Here is a 14,944-nt window from a genome sequence, read left to right as displayed (position 1 = left end):
TGCAAGGATGATTCAACATATTTACATGAATAAATGCGATTACGCAAGTAGAAATAAAAACAAAGACCATAAGATCATCTCAATAGATGCAGAAAAACATTTGACAAAACCCAGCACCCTTTTATGATAAGAATGCTCAACATAGAAGGCATAGAAGAAACATGTCTCAAGCTTATAAAAGCAATGTATGACAAACCCACAGCCAAAATTATACTGAATGGGGAAAAGTGGAAAGCATTCCCACTAAAAACTGGAACAAAACAAGAATGCCCACTGTCACCACTTCTATTCAACATAATGCTGGAAGTCCTAGCCTGAGCAATCAAGCATGAGAAAGAAATAAAGGGTCTCTGTCATAGAATGACTTATGTTCTTTTGGGTAGATGCCCAATAATGGGATTACTGGATCGAATGGTAGGTCTATTTGAATCTGTTTAAGGTATCTCCATAATGCTTTCCACAGGGGTTGCACTAGTTTGCAGTCCCACCAGCAGTGTATGAGTGTTCCTGTCCCTCCGCATCCACGCCAACATGTGTTGTTTTGGGACTTTTTGATAAAGGCCATTCTCACTGGGGTTAAGTGATATCTCATTGTGGTTTTGATTTGCATTTCTCTAATGATTAGGGATGTTGAGCATTTTTTCATATGTTTGTTAGCCATTTTTATATCTTCTTTTGAAAAGTTTCTATTCATGTCATTTGCCCACTTCTTGGTAGGGTTGTTTGGTTTTTTTCTTGCTGATTTTCCTGAGTTCTAAATAGATTCTTGTTATCAGTCCTTTATCTGATGTGTAGTATGAGAAAATTTTTTCCCATTCTGTAGATGGTTTGTTTATTCTTGTGACTGTTTCTTTGGCTGTGCAGAAGCCAATTCACAATCGCAAAGATGTGGAAACAACCCAAATGCCCATCAATTCATGAATGTATTAGTAAATTATGGTATATGTATACCATGGAGTATTACTCAGCTATAAGAAATAACAGTGATATGACATCTCTTTGGTTCTCCTGGAGAGAGTTGGAACCCATTATATTAAGTGAAGTATCCCAAGAATGGAAAAACAAGCATCACATGTACTCACCAGAAAATTGGTTTCCCTGATCATCACCTAAATTCATATCTGGGAATGATACTAATCGGATATCAGACTGAGATGGGTGGTGGGGGGAGGGGATGGGTGTATGCCTACATGATGAGTGCATTGCGCACCGTATGGGGAATGGTCATGCTTGAAGGTGCTGACTTGGGGAGGGGGGGTGCGAGGAGGGGATGGGTATATACCTACATGATGAGTGCAATGCGCACTGTCTGGGGAATGGACACGCCTGGAGCTCTGACTTGAGGGGACAGGCAGTACATGGGCAACATATGTAACCTGAACTTTTGTTGAGATTATAAAATCTCTTCTTTTTTTCCTTTTTCTTTTCTTTAACTTCCTCCCCTTCTCTATCAGTTCATAAAATCAATGTACACAAATCAATAGCATTCCTGTACACCAGTAACAGTCAAGCTGAGAGTCAAAGTAAAGACTCAGTATCATTCACGATAGCTACAAAGATAATAAATACCTTGGGGTATACTTAACCAAGGAGGCGAAAGATCTCTGTAAAGAGAACAATGTAACATTTAGGAAAGAAATCACAGATGACACAAAAAATGGAAAAATATATCATGCTCATAGATCACTAGAATCAACATTGTTAAAATGTCCATACTACCCAAAGCGATTTGCAGATACAAGGCAATCCCCAAATACGACAATGTCATATTTCACAGACCTAGAAAAAATAATTTTATGCTTCCTTTGGAACCAGAAAAAGCCAGAATAGCCAAAGCAATCTTAAACCAAAAGAATAAATCTGGAGGCATCACATTACCAGACTGCAAACTATAAGGCTATAGTAACCAAAACAGCAGCATGATATTAGTACAAAAATAGAGACATAGACCAATGGAACAGAACAGAGAAACCAGATATAAAACCATCCATATACAGCCAACTGATTTTTAACAAAGCAGACAACAATATACACTGGGGAAAAGAAGCTCTATTCAATAAATGGTGCTGGGAAAATTGGTAGCCACATGTAGAAGAATGAAACAGGATCCATGTCTCTCACCACTCACAAAAATTAATTCAAGATGGATAAAAGACTTAAATGTAAGTCTTTAACCTATAAGAACTCTAGAAGAAACTGTGGTAACATGAATTTCTTTTATTATCTTATGAAATAATAAATGCTATTTAATAATCATTGATGCATAAGAATTTTTTATGGAGTTTTCCATCCATCCTACCCACACAGATAACACTTGTAGTTGTCAGCACATGGTAGTCTGTAGGTTTTAATGTGCTAACACTCCACAATTTTAAAAGCATATCAGAAGTTAAAAATAAAAACACTTAACATAAAGTAGATAAGATTAACCACCTAGGAAAAGCTTCTGAGGCAAAAAGAGGCCATCAAGTAATTAACAATTATGACTGGATTACAGTCCCTTATTTAATCTCATAAGGGCATTAAAGAATGTCTGTAAAAAGAAAGGCAACAACTGAAGTGTAATTAATATAAAAAATCTATAATGAAAACTTGTCCATTATATGGAAATGTTCTAATGATACAAAATTTTATTGAACAAAAAGAAATATTGAAGATGGATAGTAAGTACTTTTCAGACTTTATTCAGATGCTATTTCTGATCATCACTACTATTAAAAATGCTTCAGGCTTTACCATAGATGAATTCAAGTAGCAGGCAAAACTATTAAACTACTTTTGCTCTGACCTCACACACACATAACTACTTTATAAGTTCAATTTTTTCAGGTATCTTAGTTTGAGATGATGGTGTTATAAGAAACAAACTGTTGCATTTTGTTAACTAAATATGTATGTCCTATATTCTCTGTTTAAAAAGGTAGCAATCAGGAGTATAAATGAATGTTTTGGGAGTTTGGTTAATGTGACTCACTTACCTAGATCCCCAATCATCTCATGGTTATAAAAGCTTCTATGATGCAAAACTGAGAATCAAACTTGGACTGTGTAGTGCCTCTACTGCTGCAAATACTTCATGGAATATTTTTTCTTTCTCTTTCTAATCATTTTAACTACTTGAGTGTCATAACTGCTCTGTAATTTCACTTCTAGTGGAACTTCTGAATACTTCATAAGAGCAGTATAATAGTTCTAAACAGAAACAGGAAATAATTTCCTTTTGTAAGTGGGGCCATAGTACCTTTTAACTGCTTTTATGATTTTGTAGAATACTTGTCGATATTTTATACTTTCCTCCTCTTCTTGCTACTTCAGATATCAAGGTAGCAAGTATATGAACAAAAATTTGCACATATTTACTAGGCAATTTTTCTGATTGGTGGTGAGAAAATATGGAAAGCAGTATGATAAATATTAATAGAATCATGCTTTCAATTAATGTGGGTAAGTAGTATAGCATATAAAATGTAGTCTATCTCATTATTCTCTAAAAAGTGTTTATATGTATGATACTGTTGTGAATATGAAAGATATATGTTGTGGAGTTTGTCTTTTACTTAAAGGTCTGAAAACTAAGATTTCAGTAAACACACATTGAAAGAGTTTCACTGACAGTCAATGAAATCTTACCTTCTCCTTCTTGAATTCTTATGGACAATTCTGAAAATTCCATGTAAAGTGTCAGCTGCCATTTCAGTGGTTCCCTTGATTCAAGATTGAAAGATAGGAAAGATTGCTTATTATAGTTTCTTTCACTACAGGGAAAAATGCGGTCTTTATGTGGGGAGAATGGAATACTCGATTCTTTCCTTCACAAAATTAATTGCAGTGCCCTTTTAAAAAATAAAGCTTAAAATCTTAATGCCCTTGATGACACTTTTTGACAGACTTTCACTATATTGTGGGGGAGGAGGAGATCTTTTATTTTTGTTCCTTTGCTTGAAGTGACTTGGTTAAGCAAGAAAAAGAATGATGGAGTTTTGACACCTCATCCCCTCTTCTATTCACCAAACTACATAATCCTCCCCTTTGCACAGTTTGATTTTCCCTTATTGAATTTTGCTTTCTGTGATGTTCTCATTTCCCTTATTAGATTAAATCAAATTGTTCTTACCCATCCAACATTATCCCTTTGGGAGAACAAAATTCTGTCTCCCGAGAGAAAAACGTAAAGAAAATCTACTTAGAGAAGATTACTCAGCTACTGTTATTATCCTTTTCCAATTTCCTTTTTACTTTACAGAGTAAGTTTGACTCATTCCCCAATGGTAAACTTTCTTCCCTTCTACTATGTAACAAGGATGAGGACAGGTCATCTATAAAGGTGACTCCTAATGTAAAGTACAAAAACTCAGGATTGATATGACATGTTATATACGATAGGTCAGAAAAACTCTTAGGTTATTGCTTGTGCTTGCAGCTACTGCCTTTTGAAACCACAAAACTGTCCTACTGACCCAAGAATTATTTAAGAAATTCTATTAGACCATTTAACTGACACCCAGGTGATACTCTTTCGGTGATTATGATGAAACTGCCAAAGCTCTGTCACAAAAAGGGTGGGAGAGCAGAGCAACTTTTATCTATATTGCTTTGCATTCTATTTCCTTTCTACACAGATGGAAGAGAAAGCTTAAGATATACAACCTCTGTGGAAATCAGGTTTCTGTTCATTACAAAATGCCATTTAAGCTTCAACATAGAGATTTGCATGGATTTCTTTTTTTTTTTTTAGGTTTTCAAAATTGCTCAAAAGCCATTGATCTTTTCATTGTAGCACAAAAAATGGGAAAAAGTCTATTCTGGTCCAAATTATAAGTACATGAAGAACCTAATGAATCGTGAATTTACACATTCTCTTTCTGTGTGTGTGTATGTGTTTTCTAACCCAGGATCTTAAATTCTCTTGAGGTCACCCTGTCAGCATTAGTTCTGCGGCCTGGATTTAGTTGAATCAATCCTAATTGCAATTCTGCACAGGTCTGGTCCTCTGTGGAGATTGCAGATGAATGACAGTGCAGTGGCAGGAAAGATAAATATGCTGGCAAATAAGATCCCGGCTCTCCACAGAGGATGGAATAAATTACTTTACCAATACAGTGGAGGTAATATGTGGAGAAAGAAAGTGAAATCGAAGCCAGTTTAATACTAGGTTTGTTAAAGTTTAAAATCAAGCATTTTAAGCTTAAGTAAAATACTGATGGTGATTCTTTCTATTAAGAACACATTCCTTTGCTCTGTACCATGAAAAATAATGGCATACACTAATTTTGTTTATGCAGATGACAGCTTGGACAATTTTAATTCATGTGGCATTCTCTGGTAGCTGAAAGCCTGGTGGTAACTGTGGTGTAGCATATTGATTAGTAATTTGATAAATACACAAAATGGCACATTGAGCTTTAGGTGCATCATGCAAAATGTATTTAAATGACCTTGACTAATTAGAGTGCATAGCTGCAAGGCAGCACCATATGAACAAGAGCCAGTTTGTCAGTCTAGAAATTTATGTAGGTTTATGACAGAATAGGAAGAGACCTGCATAGAAACCCTAAAACTTCTTTCAAGGAAGTAGAGTTAGAATACATCATCAGGCAAAAAATATTATTTTTTATTATGAGAGTTATTACCCTTGTGCTATGAAATTAATTCAATAATTTTATATCTAAAATATATTTTGTGGATTTTTAACTAGATCCTAGATAATATACAAACATATATTTTTACTATGATTAGTCAAGCAAAGACTAATATCAATTCTTCACATATTATTTATTTACCTCTTAACATTTTCTAGCTGCATGAAGTGTGAAGTTCCAAAATAATATGTCATGCTGGCAGAATATACATTTATGGTTTATCATCACAGATTATGTTAGGTGTGCTGTAATTGTCTCTTGAAATAAAAATCCTAATTAACTTTCATGGATGAAGTTTAGGTTTTCACTGTATCTTTGTGGAAAAAATGTTTAGCAAATATAAATGGAATACCCTAAGAATCCATAGATTTAATACCTCAGCAATTTCTAAAATAACTTTCTGTTTCACTTAGCTATACATTTCCATGACAACACTAGACAATAAAAATAACAGATCATACATAGGTGGCTCAATTTCACCCCTTGCCCATGTAAACTAGTCATTTTTGGAAGTATGCCTAGTTCTTATAAACCAATGTTCTTATAAACATTGATATAAGCTTCTGGAAGCAAAGTAAGAAGGGATCCCAGGATGAGATTTCTGTATAAATAGCCAAGTCTCTGAACTGAGCTTAGGCCTAAGTGAATTGTTCTCAACAGCATTAGGCGTACCTCCAATGGTGCTGGGCTTCCTCAGGATGTATATCAGTTGCTCTGAAAGCCAAGCACAACTGTTCTATTGTCTGCCATTTCAGTGTGTCATTCACATATATTAAAAATTTGCAGGTATGCTTCTATTTTAAATGAAATTTGCCAAAAAGAGGAGAAGTGAATTAGATCCTTCAATAACTTCAGTCAAAGTCAATATCTTTTTTTTTTCAAAATTTAAATGGTAGTTAATTTCAACTATCCACTCAGAGCATCTCTTAATGAATTTCTCTGATTCTCCAAAATCACATTTCTCCTCATTTCATTGCTTAACAACTATTTTAGAGAGCTCCCAAAGACTGTTTTAATTTGTTTTTCATTGTGAGAGGTATGATTTTGAAACAATAGATTTCTAAAAAGAATTTTTAAAAGGCTTGAGGAAAAATCATCTAAGAGATTGATAATTTATTTTTTTCCTACCCACTCACTGTAATTATTGAATATTTTAAAACTAGAGAAGACCTAAAATCTTACGTGGTCTAAATCTTTCGTAATACATGATAAGCTTATGAATATTGATTATAATCAATTGCTATTAACCTAAATACTATACACACACACACACACATATATAAAATAATAAAATTTAAAAATTTAAGAAATAATTGAGAAAATGAGTCACATGAAGAAGAAATTATATTGAGTAGTCCTATGAAGATGAAAGTAATTTACTGACTGATTTGAACAAATTGCATATCAGGATAATGGCCTGCACTTTGTCAGTCTATAAAAAGTACTCAGTCTAGGCCTTTAATGTAACCTAAATTTGTGCTGTACAAATTAGCAGAAAATCTTTGCAGAATTGATGATTAACCAAAATCATCTATTCAGATTTTTTAGTTATGTCATTGGATACAATGCTAGGCAATCTGTGAAGATTCAATAAATCAGTCTTGAATAGATTTTGGTTCACCAGATGTATCAGCATCAACTGGGGTACTTGGAATAAATGCAGATTCCTTCCTTAATCCAGGCTTCTGAGTCAGGATCTCTGAAGGAAGAGATCAGTATCTCTATTTTTAAGGAACACCTGAATGAGTCTGATATGCTTTCCCAAGTTTGAGATACACACACAAATACTTATTACCTGAGAGATTTCAGTTTAGGAGATAAGGTATAGACCAGATTATCTCTATTGATCCTTTCTGTCACCATCATTCTTGAAAAACCAAGACATAGTATTACTGAGAATCATAAAGCTGAAAAGGGTTTGTTAAATTTTTTTCTAAAGCAGTTGAAGAAGGTAACCTAACAAAATTATGGCATTTACTCCATTAAAGAGAGAGTACATATTTAATTTTTTTCTGATGGACAACCATAAAGGTTCATTCCTTTTAATTTAAATAATAATAAAAATAGTTAATAATATAAATGGAAAATAGTAAAAATGGTACATAAAATTACATACACCAATTTAGTTCACACTTTACATGTTGCTATCACAGAGAAGTGGACTTTAAAGGTACTATACTGAATATAAATGTCTTGAATAAAAAAAAAATCTGAAATACAACTAGATGATACTGAAATTACCAAGAAAAATCTATTCACATACCTTGTCTTATCCTTACTTATGAAGAACATGACTTTGCTGGTAGTTGTGATGTAATGGAACTTAGAAACATGAATTTAAAAATGGTTAAACCCTAGCAGGTTTACTCCTTTATATGCTGCTAGATATTTATGAACATCAAAGCAATGGAAAGGACCAGGGCAGAATATTTCTAGAAATGATGCCTCCATTCTCTCTCTTAGGGACCTTAGTTATTTCATAGCTTTAGTTATCACCTCTATGCAGATACTTTCCAGTCTACGTCTACAACCTCCTTCCCTCCTGAAAGATGGTACATTTCTGAAGATAATTAGGCATTTCTTCTTGCTTATCATTCCATTATTTCAAATGAAGTATGTTTAAAACATGCCTCATGGCCTTCTCTCTCAAACTGACACCCACTCAAGGCTTCTCTGTATTAAAAGAAAAACTTTAGACAAAATAATTTTAACCGAATTTATTTGAGCAAGAACAATTCATGAATTGGGCAGCACTCAGATACAGAAAAGATTCAGAGAGCTTCTCTCTGCTAACTATGCAGTGAGTATAGATGGAACATGGAAGGAAATTTCAGAAATAGCTTGATTGGTTATAGTCAGGAATCTGCATTATTTGGGCATGCTCTGATCAACTGGCAGCTTGTAATTGGCTGAAGCTTCACTGTGATTGGATGAGATCTGGCTATCTTCTCTCTATATCTATATCTATCTATCTATCTATATACACACACAAAAGAGAGGTTTCAGTTTGTTCAAGAACTAATTTCGATTGTAGTTCATTTCATAGGAGACTCAAGTATGGAGACAGCCTCATGTCAAATTTTATACCTATCTTTTGATGATAGCATTGTTCTTCCAGGTAAACAGCCTCTAAATCTTAGAGTAAGCTTGTTTTTTCCTTCTATCTGACCAAACTCACTAATCTTTAATATAATCAATCACTACTTCCAGATGAATTTTTTTTTTTTTTAGTTTCTCTAGCATTTATATTTTACTCTCAATTCCTCCTTTCCTGACCATATTTCAAGTATTTGTCATCTCTTACTTAGACTATTATAATATTATACCTCCTAATTTGTTTCTTTGATTTCAGCCTTAGCATTTACCAGATGCCTACTCTGCTGTAAGAATAGTCTTCCTAATACCACTTTCTAATAATTTTTTTCTCAAAGATCTTTGATGACTACCTTTTTCCTCCCACTACCTATCTCCAACCAATTTTTATCATTTTCTGCAAATAATGTGTTAAAAATTCTATACTTTTGACTAACTTATTCCTTTTCTACTCCCTGAACAATATTTCAGTTTTTGACCTTTCCTTTTTGTGCATGCAATTCCTTCTCCCTCCATTATCTCTCTACCTATCTCTCTATTTCTTGTCTATTCTTTGGCCCTGTTCAAACCCCACCTATCTTATAATCACTATTTGTTGCTATAGTTTTATGTGCTTTTGAGCATGTAGTCCATTCTCTGCATCAGAAGTTATCCTGCAGCAGCCAGCATATTTTACATTTCCTCTAATTATGTAAGTTTAGGAAACACTGACCTGGACTATTGCAATAGCTCTCTAACTGGGTACAACAATTCCCAGACCTTCCCTACCTCTACATACACAATCCATTTCTGTCAAATTAATCTTAGGAAACACTGTGTCTAATAAATGATTTTCTTATTTAAAACTTTCTCTGAAAAATATCTCCCTCATTCTGCCACCCCATGTGTAGGAAGTTCTTCAAAAATATAATCCTAATCTACCTCTGCAGTTTTACTTCTCCCTACTCTCCTACAGACAATATATGCTTCATGGACAATAAACTGCTACATTCTATTTTTTTCTATCCCTGCATGTGAATGTCCATCTGCTCTCAAATCTGTTAATGCTCAACTGAAATGCAACTTCTTTGAAAAAAAAGTTTTTTTTTTCCAATTTTCAATTCTCAGCAACAAGTTGTACTTTTATCTGCTACATTTTTGTATCATTCCCCATCTCTCTGCCCTGTTCTCATTAGTTCTACTTTGCTTTTATTTTGTATTTGTGGTACGTATTTTTCTGAGATGAATTCTATTAAATTTTATTTGTCCTTACACCACTTCCTCCATTTTTAGATGCACTTCCTGCTTCTTGATAGCAGGAAGAACATCTTTATTTTTCTGCTTATTACTCTTGTTCTATAAGCTGTAATAGAAAGAAACAGTAGGCAATGCTTGGTGATTTTGAGTTTTGAAACAATAGTATAGAACAATTTTGACCACCTGCTACTTTAATTATAAAGTTGCCGTTATTCTGATAATGTTATCAGGGATTACTCTGAATTATTATTTTCAAAAATCATAATCTACATATTTAGAACTTCAGCAGTCACTAAAAGAACAATGAATTTTTAGGTGAAAGTCTTCTGATAATTTTCAATTTAGCTACACCTGTGTCTTTGTATTATTTGTTTATGGATCTTTAGAATAACTTGTAACTTTTAACATGTGGAATGTTGCATAGTACCTGTAGCTGCAAAAGATGTTCTGCAACATTTTATGAAAATAAACCAATACCTTCAGTTCTTGTTTAAGTAAACCTATATTTTGGGGATTGCACTTACTCTAACAAGCATACATCAATATATATAGTATATACATGTATGTATTTGTATATTATTCTGGATTTTTCCTGAATAATTCTGATCTTACACTATTGTAATTCATATTAAAAGAAATTAATTGTTATGAGGTCAGAGAGAGTACTCACATGAGAAATGCCACCTCCAAATTTCTCTTTAAAATGGAAGCCTCCAAAGAAAATGAATTTAAATAGCATACAAGATTAACTGAAACTGAATACATTCAAGAACTAATAGGAGTGTCAATAAACTTAAAACTTATAGAATGAAAAATATGATCATCTCAATAGAAGCAAAAAGACATTTGATAAAATTCAACCTCCATTTTTAAAAAAAGATATAAAAATAGTCTGAAGTAAATATAGGTGAATATTTGATTGAATAGGGAATAAGTATGTGTACAAAAAAGTAAAGGAGAAGATTGATCAATTCAAGAACGTATATAAATGTTTTTAAATTTTTGATATAATTTCAGATTTACAGAAATGTTGCGAGAATTGTACAAAGAATTCCCTTATATCCTTCACCCAGATTCCCTGTGTTAATGTTTACACATTTGTACTGCAGGGTTTACTCTCTTACCTGTTCCATATTTGTAGCTCCTTTCACCTGGCTCCATTATCCACAATGTATTTGCTTATTTGATCGTATGTAAGGGATAAAAAAAAATTTTCTACTATCGTCACAACTTCTCTGTCTGGGGCCCTATAAATTGGGCTGACAAAAGACAGATCAACAACAGAAAAACAAATAGAAATTTATTAGTGTGTGTATGGTCCTTACACATGGGAGCACTCAGAGATGAGTAACTCAGAGAATTGATTAGAACAGGGGCTTATTTTAGCAAAATAAAATAAAACAAAACCCAAAAAGAATTTTTAGGACTGTAACTAGACAAAGAAAAAGGACTTTTGAGTTTTTAGGGGTGACAAATTGTGGGAAAGCAAAAATCTGGGAAACTAATGGTAGATAATGTCTAGTTAGTAAATTTTGTTATATAGGTAAGTGTCATAAATTGCCACTGGTGATTAGTTTTTATTTGTCCTGGTAGAAAGGGGAGGGGGAAAATTGTTACAAACTTATGTCCTGCTTTTAGACAAATAGGAGAGGGCAGAGAGTTTTTCTTATATCTGCTTCTTCTTTTTTTTTTTTTTCTTAATTTATTTATTTTTTTATTTCATCTTGTTATGGGGGATACAGAATTGCAGGTTACATACGTTGCTCCTGTACCACCTTTCCCCCCAAGTCAGAGCTCCAGGCGTGTCTGTTCCCCAGTTCGTGCACATTGCACCCATCATGTAGGTATATATCCCTCCCTTCCCCACTCCCCTCTTCCCGAGTCAGCACCTTCAAGTGTTACCACTCCCCAAACGGTGCGCAATGCACTCATTGTGTAGGCATACCCCCATCCCCTCCCTCACCCCACACCTTAGTCTGATATCCAATTGGTGTCGTTCCCAGATTTGTATTTAGGTGATGATCAGGGAAACCAATTTTCTGGTGAGTACATGTGATGCTTGTTTTTCCATTCTTGGGATACTTCACTTAATATAATGGGTTCCAATTCTCTCCAGGAGAACCATAGAGATGTCGTATCTTCATCATTCCTTATAGCTAAGTAATATTCCATGGCATACATATACCACAGCTTACTAATCCAATCATGTATTGATGAGCATTTGGGTTGTTTCCACATCTTTGCTATTGTGAATTGTGCTGCTATAAACATTCGGGTACATGTGTCTTTGTTACAGAATGACCTTTTTTCCTTTGGGTATATGCCCAGTAATGGGATTGCTGGGTCAAATGGCAGGTCTACTTGAATCTGTTTAAGATACCTCCATAATGCTTTCCACAGGGGTTGCACTAGTTTGCAGTCCCACCAGCAGTGTATGAGTGTTCCTATCTCTCCACACCCATGCCAACATGTGTTGTTTTGGGTTTTTTTGATAAAGGCCATTCTCACTGGGGTTAAGTGATATCTCATTGTGGTTTTGATTTGCATTTCTCTGATGATTAGGGATGTTGAGCATTTTTTCATATGTTTGTTAGCCATTCTTATATCTTCTTAATTGACTTCAGCTCAAAATCATTCTTATATCAAAGTGGCATATTTTGGTGTGTCATATTCTGCCACACTATACATATTTGACCCTTTAATCAAGTTTCCATAAAATAACCATAATAATTATATCATATCATGCTCCTGCTTCAACTCATTCTGCTCAGCCACAAACTTCTCATAAGCTTTTAAAATGAAATAATATTTTTGGCTTTACACATTGCTGTATGATTTCCTCCTTTCAACATCTTGTTTGACCTCACGTCAAGGCTCTCTCCTTTGGTCACTTTTATAGTCCCATGGGCTTTCTTTTGTTTCTTGAGCCCAACAGACTTCATCAGATGATGTCAGACATTGAAAGAGCCCCTCTCGAGATGTTTCTATGGTTTGACTACTTCTTGTTATTTGGATCTCAGCTCATCTGATGCTACTTCAAGACATTTTTAATGACCATCTTTTCTAAAGAAAATGTATTATTATTATCATCATCACTGGTATCTCCAAACTTAAATTTTTAAGCTCCAAGAGAAAAGGGTATGAGTACTTAAAACAACACTGACATATAATAGTCATGTGAAGGCAGAGACTGACATTGAGCATTTTCTAAAATAAGGATGAATATTGTGAGTCCTGAGTTAGAACATAAGATCTCTTTCTTCTATGAAAAATCTGCCTATATTCTCAATTCTGCATTTGACTTTATAAACAAAGTCACCAGATTTCCTGATGCCTTCTAAATCCAGGTTCTCTTTACCTGGGGTGAATTTCTTGGTTTGTGGCAAAGTGAAAATATTCTCCAACCTAAAAAAGAGAAGAATAATTTCTAAATATTCTATTAAAAAGTCTTTCTCAAGTATAGGTGCTTCAGGAAACATAATTAAATATTAAATGCAGTTCCTTTTTTATTGTTTAGTATTGCATTGTATGGTTCTATCACAGTGTTTATTCATTTGCCAGGTGATGGACATTTGAGTTGTATTTGGTGTTTTGCTATTATAAATAAAGCTGCTATGAACATGTAAAAAAATATTAAATGTGGACCATTTAATACCCTTAATCAGATGCAGAAGTAGATTATATCAATTAACAATATACATTTATATAGCAATGTGATGCATCAGGTAGTCTTCTAATAACTTTACATGTATTAACTCATTCAACACCCAACTGCATTTGAGGAAATTGCTATTACTCTTCTGTTTTGAAAATGAGGAATTGATATACAAAGAAGTTCAGTAATTTGTCCTAGGATACAATTAGTTAGTGTACGTGGCCCCAGAATCTGTGTGCTTAACCACTATGAACATTGCCTCTCTATTCTTAAACAATTGACTAAAATAAAAGGAAGACATGATTAGATAATGAGACAGAATAATGAACTCAACAATGCAGAGGCTAAAATTTGAGGTAGTAAATAGGAGACTAACAACACAAGTAAACTTGGGAAACAGTTCCAGAAAGCATAGAAAATGGAGTAGGCATAGATAACATACATGAAGATATAATCATGAATATTAGCTGTTATAAGCAAAGTGAAAATATGGAACAAGTATTTTAAATAAAAGAATATTAATAGGATAAAATATTATTAACAGTTAAACATATTCCAAATCTACAAAGACAGGTTCAGGAAAAGTTTCACTGTGTTACAAGATAATTACAAGAAAAAAAATATACAAACGTGCACACATATACACATACAATCCAAAGTAAAGACATGAAAAATTCTGAATTAAAAAAAAAGGTTTACCTAAAGGAAAATAAAATAAAGACAGAATTTCAACAATAAATGATAGACAAGGATAAAGCAGTTTTAATAGCTCTGAGTGAAAAATGAGAAATGAAATGAAAAAAAAAAAACTTTTTTCCATTAAGCTCAGTTGCCATCCAGACGTTATATTTTAAAAAAAGACTCAGAAGACACTTATGTTGTGATTATTGACTGAAAATAAAAAAAAAAACCTCAAGAATGAATGTAGCAAAGATGTAAGAAAACTGATGATACATATTAAAATTAATTAAATATTATAACTACTTGATTAATACCATTAAGTTCTCATTAAAAATAGATGGGTGATGATAAGCATAAGCAATAATTCTAAACTTGCAAAAATATTTAATAAGAATAATTTTTTTAAAAAACTACTTGTTATGTTCAAGAGTATTCCCATTTTTGGCTTGGTAGATATCATTTAGAAATCTGATAATATTTCTTTAGTTCTTATGAAATTTATGACAAAAACTTTGCCTCATATCATTCTATAATTGTATCTTTTACCCTTTCTATTGTGAAAAATAGATTTTATTCACAGATGTTTATAGTTTAGCTTCCTACGATTAATAAGATATCATAGCAATATGGCCTACAAAAT

The sequence above is a fragment of the Eulemur rufifrons genome, chromosome 2 (assembly GCF_041146395.1).
Source record: "Eulemur rufifrons isolate Redbay chromosome 2, OSU_ERuf_1, whole genome shotgun sequence".
NCBI classification, from domain to species: Eukaryota; Metazoa; Chordata; class Mammalia; order Primates; family Lemuridae; genus Eulemur; species Eulemur rufifrons.
Note: the sequence above shows the minus strand (reverse complement) of the source record.